General features: G+C 45.3%; 1 non-coding gene across 1 annotated transcript; it reads left to right on the top strand.

Moving 5' to 3' along the window:
* The first annotated feature begins 3,535 nt into the window (after positions 1-3,535).
* On the top strand, positions 3,536-3,607 carry trnat-cgu (transfer RNA threonine (anticodon CGU)). The gene has a single exon. It is a non-coding gene; the product is annotated as a tRNA-Thr (tRNA).
* Positions 3,608-6,831: the final 3,224 nt, after the last annotated feature.

Raw genomic sequence — 6,831 nt, 5'->3', positions numbered from 1 at the left:
GAAAAACAGCATTTCTGATAGTGCAGCACTGCCTTAGTACTGTACTGGAGTGTCAGCCATTTTTAAAGGGCTGTTAGTCCTACTGGAAAATATTTAAAGGAAGATTAAATGAAATGAAATAAATACATTGCTTTTGCCTCTCTCCCATCCCCCCAATAACAGTTAAATTAATTATTTGCCCTTCCCTCCCAAAACCTACCTTTACCATCTGACCTTCCGCCCAAAACTGCACAAACTGTAAACTATAACCCTTCCCACCATCCCCTACACCCATGACATTAATTTGACTCCGTCCCCCCTCCCCCACACTGAGAAACTTACCTTCTCCCCCCTACCCACCAGTGTTGCACCTCATTTCCCCGGATGGGGCTCCGAAGGCACGGCAGTGCCGGTCACCGGGCTGAAGATCGCAGCTGGATATCAGGAAGTGATGGGATAATAATTAATGCAGGTTTGTGGTCCCGTTGTCGAGCGGTGGGGGTCCCCCCACAAAGCCTCGCCGTCGCAGGCAATATCGAGCCAGGCCCTGCCGACGCTGAGGTCCATGGCGGGCCTCATCCGGGGCCATCTTCAGGCGGCTCCCACCCCACCCCCACCACACATCTCGACGTTGAGGGCTCTATAGAATCCAGCCCATTATTTCTGTCAATCTCAACTCCACAAGGATTTGTCTGTTAATTGTAGAAAAATTAAAGCTCTATCACCTTTTGATAAAAGGGGGTTTCAAATCCAATTCCAAACAAATGATAGTTCTCATTGTATCTAGAACATGTTTTCTTACATACAAACATACCAATTAGGAGCAGGAGTAGACCACTCGCCCCCTCGAGTCTGCTCCACCATTCAATAAGATCATGGCTGATCTGATTGTAACCTCAACTCCACATTCCCACCTGCCCCCGATAACCTTTCACCCCCTTGTTGATCAAGAATCTATCGACATCTATCTTAAAATATTTCAGAATTTCTGTCGTCCGGCAACTCTCACTTTATTTCCTGGATTTCACCTAAAAAATGTATTTCCACACTTTGGATATCCTGTACTTCATTAATGTTTTTGCTCTCTGGAGATTTCCCTTTAACTATATTCAGCGCTGGTATTTTACTGCCACACACTGACTAAAAGTGTCCCATCTTTCTGCAGGAAAAACACTCAGCTTCTTTGGCGAGGCAGTTTTCCCACTTGTGTCTCTCTCAGCCACACCGACTGCCATTGGTTGCAGCTACCACTAGATGCTCTTCCCGTCTTTCTTGTCTTTTACAACTAATTTTTCCTTTTGTTTTCTGAACAAATTCAATTGAGTCTGCAACTCTGGAGATCTGCCTCTCCCTGTCCCCTCGAACAACGGATTGGTTAAACTTTCTAACCTCTGTTTGTCTGCTCAATTGAAACTCTTTCGTTAATGTGTGATCAGCCCTGGACTGTAGATGATCTGAAAGGGTGTTGTCTAATACCCCGAACACAATCCTGTCTCCATTCAGCTCTTCTCTTAAGTTGCTGTATTCACAAACCTCCGTGAGTTTGTACAAGTCATTGATAAATGAATGAATACTCTCCCCTTTCTGTTTTGTACGCTTATTAAATTCAAAGTGATTCCTGACAATGCAGCGGCCAGCCGACGTCATCAGAGCGCTCCAAGCTGCGCACATGCACAAACAGTCTCCTGCGCTCTGAGATGCTGCGCATGCTCAGCCTACGTCTTCCAGGACGAAGTGGCGCATGCGCAGGAAAACTCTCTACCCCCTCTCAGTCACTCACTCCAGGCCGCTCGCTGCCCGCTCCTCGCTACCCTGCTCCCCCGCCCTCCGGCCGCTTGCTACCCCCCCACCCCCGCACTGCCCTCTCTCCGTCCACTCACGCCCCGCTTCCCCCCCACGTCCCTCCAGACACTAGCTCGAAGCCATGCTGCTTCCCTCCTCTCGGCCTCTCGCTCCAACATTCGATCATTCTTCACCGCACCACCCGATAAAGCAAGGCGAGTCTCGAGGGGAGATGGGGCAATGTTGGAGCAAGTGGCCAAGAGGGGGGAAGCGGCAGAGCCCATGGCCTGGAGTGTGAGCGGCCAGAGAGCAGGATGGGGGTGGTGGTGGGGGAAGCGGGGAGTGAGCAGTCAGAGAGTGGGATGGGGGGAAGCGGGAAATGATCGTCCGGAGAATGGGATGGCACTGTTTAGAGGGGATTTGAGGAAAAAATGTTTCACCTCGAGGGTGGTTGGAATCTGGAACACATTGCCTGAAGGAGTGGTAGAGGCAGGAACCCTCACAACATTTAAGAAGTATCTAGATGAGCACTCAAAACGCCACAGAATACAAGGCTACGGCCACGTGCTGGAAAATGGGATTAGAATAGACAGGTACTTGATGGCCGGCACGGACACGATGGCCGAAGGGCCTGTTTCTGTGCTGTATAACTCTCTGACTCTATGAAACCTCACTGAATTACAGAGGGTGTGCAGCACTGTCAGAGGTGCTGTCCTTCTGATGAGACTTGAAACAGCGCAACGTTCTCCGAGTATCAACCAACACATGTCCATTGTGTAGATATGTGCTCCGAAAGTAATTCACTTTAGGTGAATTAAGATGACTTGGTACTATATAACTGGCGAATGCACAAGAGGTAGCGGGGGACTTTTGGGGGTGGGACGGAGGCGGCGATGGCAACCTTTGACGGGATTTTTGGGTCTAAGTTGTTTTCTGTGATAAATTGAGTAGCTCCATCTTTAATCCTGGCAGCTGCCTGATAGTCACAGACAGTGACGTTTCAGTGGAAGAGGCTGCATTTGCGCATGTGCTAGTAAGCGTCACCTGGTGGTTGCATTGTCAGCAAATGCAGCGTTTTAACTTTGGCTCCACGATGACATTTTTTTCCTCAATTAAAATAGGTCTTGAGTGCCTTAATAACTTCTTCACAGGTAGCCTACACACTCCCTCCATGGCAGACAATAGTGTACTGACCTGCTCCATGTCTGGCTTCTGCACGACACCCGATGCAGTACGATACCTTGCAAACCTCTGGAACCACCTCGGCCACTCCTCGGCTTGGTTCAGTCCAGTGACCTTTTCAAAGGTACAGGCAAAGATTTCTCCATCATTGCTTTGGTTTACTGTGGCCCCCATATAATATTCTGATATCTGTCAAGGCTTAGTACACAATTTATAAGAATCTGACGATTAAAATAACCTGAGTTTACTCTGCACATCTTGCATTGAAGATTTCATCTGCAACTCTCCATGAGGTGCCGCACAGATTATATTGCATCACTTCCTGTGATGATGCACATAGTCTATTTATATAATCTGCCCAGTAACAACCCAATGTCCACTCTTATATTATTGTACAGATGTGAGAAAAGCTGAGGATGAGAATGGAACGTCTGAATGAAGATTTCATGATGCTGATGATGTAAATGAGGCTGATCTGTTTCCCATTCCACAATCTCTCTTTATTTCTGTGCATGTTTCTCGATGCTGTTTCAACCAAATTGAAAAAGAATCACAAATCCTCCTCTGGAACCTCAGGTGTCCATTAACAAAAGGCATGGTGGCCAAGTGGTAAGGCGTCAGTCTCGTAAATTGAAGATCACGGGTTTAATCCCCGTCCGTGCCTTTTGATTAGTTTCTCACTTTAAATGTGATGTTTCCAGAAAAGATGTCCGTTGCATTTGTTTTGGCCATCTGGAAATCAGTGTGATGTTACACTTTATCCTGGACACTGGGAAGAACATGAGGAGCAGCCACATGGTCCCTCGAGCCTTCTCTGCCATTGATAGAGTGAAAATAACTGAGGTCCAAGCACTGAACCTTATTACTGTGCATTTGCTTGATATTTAACAGAGCTATTCTATTAATCCCACATCCCACACTCCTGTCCTTTCCCCCATTGTCCTGTTATATTTTCCATGTCAGGTATGTATCCAATTCCATTCAGAGTTAACATTGAAGCTGCTTCCACTGACCTTTCAGGATTGCATTCCAGACCAGAGCAACACACTGCTGAAAAAACAATCTCCTCATCACAACTCTAATTCTTTTGTCAATTACTTTAAATGTGTTTCCTCTGGTTACTGACCCTTCTGTCACTGGCAACACTTTCTCCTTCTTCACTCGATCAAAACTCTTCAGGATTTGCATTTCCTGCTGCCTTTGCTGATATAACAAGGCTGAGCACACATCACCAAAAGGAATATGATTGGCTCTGAATCACATTTATCTTTCCTGTCAATCTGATGTGGACCTTGTATTTTCCCGGAAGCAAACAACCTGAGCAACAAGTGTGGGTTCCAGTGATTCCCACCGCTCTGAGAGAGAGAGGATGTGATAATGAGCCAGATAGAAGAAAGGAATGAGATAGAGAGTAAAATAGCCCTGGTCTGTTTCTACTAACCCCCGGCCCCCTAAAATGGCATCATTTTCTCCTGCCTCTCCACATTCTAGTCCATTAATTAATGCAATCCTTTCATCTGGAACATAGAACATAGAACAGTACAGCACAGTACAGTCCCATCGGCCCATGATGTTGTGCCGAACCTTTAACCTACTCTAAGATCAAACTACCTACATACCCTTCATTCTACTATCATCCATGTACCTATCCAAGAGTCGCTTAAATGTCCCTAATGTATCTGCTTCTACTACCACCGCTGGCAGTGCATTCCACGCACCCACCACTCTCTGTGTAAATAGCCTACCTCTGACATCTCCCCGAAACCTTCCTCCATCACCTTAAAATTATTCCCCCTGGTGATAGCCCTTTCTGCCCTGGGAAAATATCTCTGGCTATCCACTCTATCTATGCCTCTCATCATCTTGTACCCCTCTATCAAGTCACCTCTCATCCTTCTTCGTTCCAATGAGAAAAGCCCTAGCACCCTCAACCTTTCTTCGTAAAACATACCCTCCAGTCCAGGCAGCATCCTGATAAATCTCCTCTGCACCCTCTCTAAAGCTTCCACATCCTTCCTATAATGAAGCGACCAGAACTGAACACAATATTCCAAGTGTGGACTAACCAGGGCTTGATAGAGCTGCAGCATAACCTCGCGGCTCTTAAACTCAATCCCCCTGTTAATGAAAGCCAACACACCATACGCCTTCTTAACAACCCTATCAACTTGGGTGGCAACTTTGAGCGATCTATGGACATGGACATGGACCCCAAGATCCCTCTATTCCTCCACACCACCAAGCATCCTGTCTTTAAGCCTGTATTCTGCATTCAAATTCGACCTTCCAAAATGAATCACTTCACACTTTTCCAGGTTGAACTCCATCTGTCCCTTTAATTCCTGTTTCCTAATCCATTGATGTTTCACAATGTACTGAACTGTCCCAATCCATTGATATAACTCAGTCTATAGAATTTCCCAATCCACTGATATTTTCCAGTCCATTGACTTTCCCAATCCATTAATGGTTCCTGACCATTGACATTCCCAATCCATTTATATTGCCTGTGATTTCAAAGCAACTGTGGAATACAAATAGTATCAGTATTATCAGATACATCGAGACGAGGTGCAATAGCCAAGTGGACAGATGTTGGGTTTATAAAGAATAAAGCACGAGCTCGACATTTGTCAAGTCTATCACTGGATCTGAACTCTCAACCGACTGTTTTTCTGTGGGTCTGCTGACTTGTATATGTGAAGAACCATTGGATGTTTCTCAATCCTCTGACTTTTCTCATTCTTGTGCCATATTTGTTCCTTTGGGTTCACCAGTGAAGAAAATTATTCCCTATTACATTTGGTGAAGACTTTAATAACCTCACATCCTTGTGTCTCACCATCTCAGGTCAAACTCCCAACAGAAACTTTAAACATTTAACTATTCTGCTGGAAACATTTTCAAGGGCGCAGACATTCCTTCATTACGCTTCCTTCTTTGACATGTGATTGACAAATATGTGTGTAATGGAGAGAGAGAGTGTGAAAAAAGAGAGAGAGAGAGAGTGCGATAGAAAGTTAGAGGACCAGCTAAAGACAGATAGAGAGAGAGAGGCAGAGAGAGGTAAAGCGATAGACATGAGAGAGAGAGAGAGAAGGAGAGAGAGTCATTGAGTCCTGGAGTCACTACAGTACAGGAAGTCATTTTGCCCATCAAGCCCATGTAAATCAATCCATTCAGTCCCATTCCCCCGCTCTATCCCCATCGCCCTGTAAGTTATCTAAACCTGTCATATTTATTATAATCTTGTACATGTCTATCAAATCTCCCCTCAATCTCCTTTGCTGCAAGGAGAACAACCCCAGCTTCTCCAACCTAACCTTACAGCTAAAATCCCTCATGTCTGGAACCATTCTGTTAAATCTCCTCCACCCTCTCAAGGACACTCACATCCCTCCAAAAGTGTGTTGACTAGAACTGGATGCAATTCTCTGGTTGTGGCCCAACTAGAAATTTATACAGGTTCAGCATAACTTCCCTACTTTTGTACTCAGTACCTCTATTTATGAAGCCCAAGATCCCATATGCTTTGCTAACTACTTTCTCAATGTGTCCTGCCACCTTCAAAGAACTATGCATATGAATCCCCAGGTTTTTATTCCTAAAATATGCTTTATTCATATAAATCTGTAAAAAATGCATTATACAACAGTTCAAAACAGCACCAAGTTGACATTCCAAAAAGTGCAAAGGAAATCAGTTTTCTTCAATACAGGAGTGAGTTGCCTCACAACCCTTCCACTCCATTTTACCTGACATGGACATTTTACAGCAAACCCATATCTGGTGTATACAGCACGAGGGGTTTCCAATGAGTCCAGCTGCCCAGTTCACTATGGCGGGGGGACCTTATACAGTTGTCTTTCAACATTGAGCCTTTGCAGT

The sequence above is a fragment of the Heterodontus francisci genome, unplaced genomic scaffold (genome assembly GCF_036365525.1).
Source record: "Heterodontus francisci isolate sHetFra1 unplaced genomic scaffold, sHetFra1.hap1 HAP1_SCAFFOLD_43, whole genome shotgun sequence".
Classification (NCBI taxonomy): Eukaryota; Metazoa; Chordata; class Chondrichthyes; order Heterodontiformes; family Heterodontidae; genus Heterodontus; species Heterodontus francisci.
The sequence above is the reverse complement of the archived record's forward strand: the minus strand, read 5'-3'. Positions and strand labels throughout refer to the sequence as shown.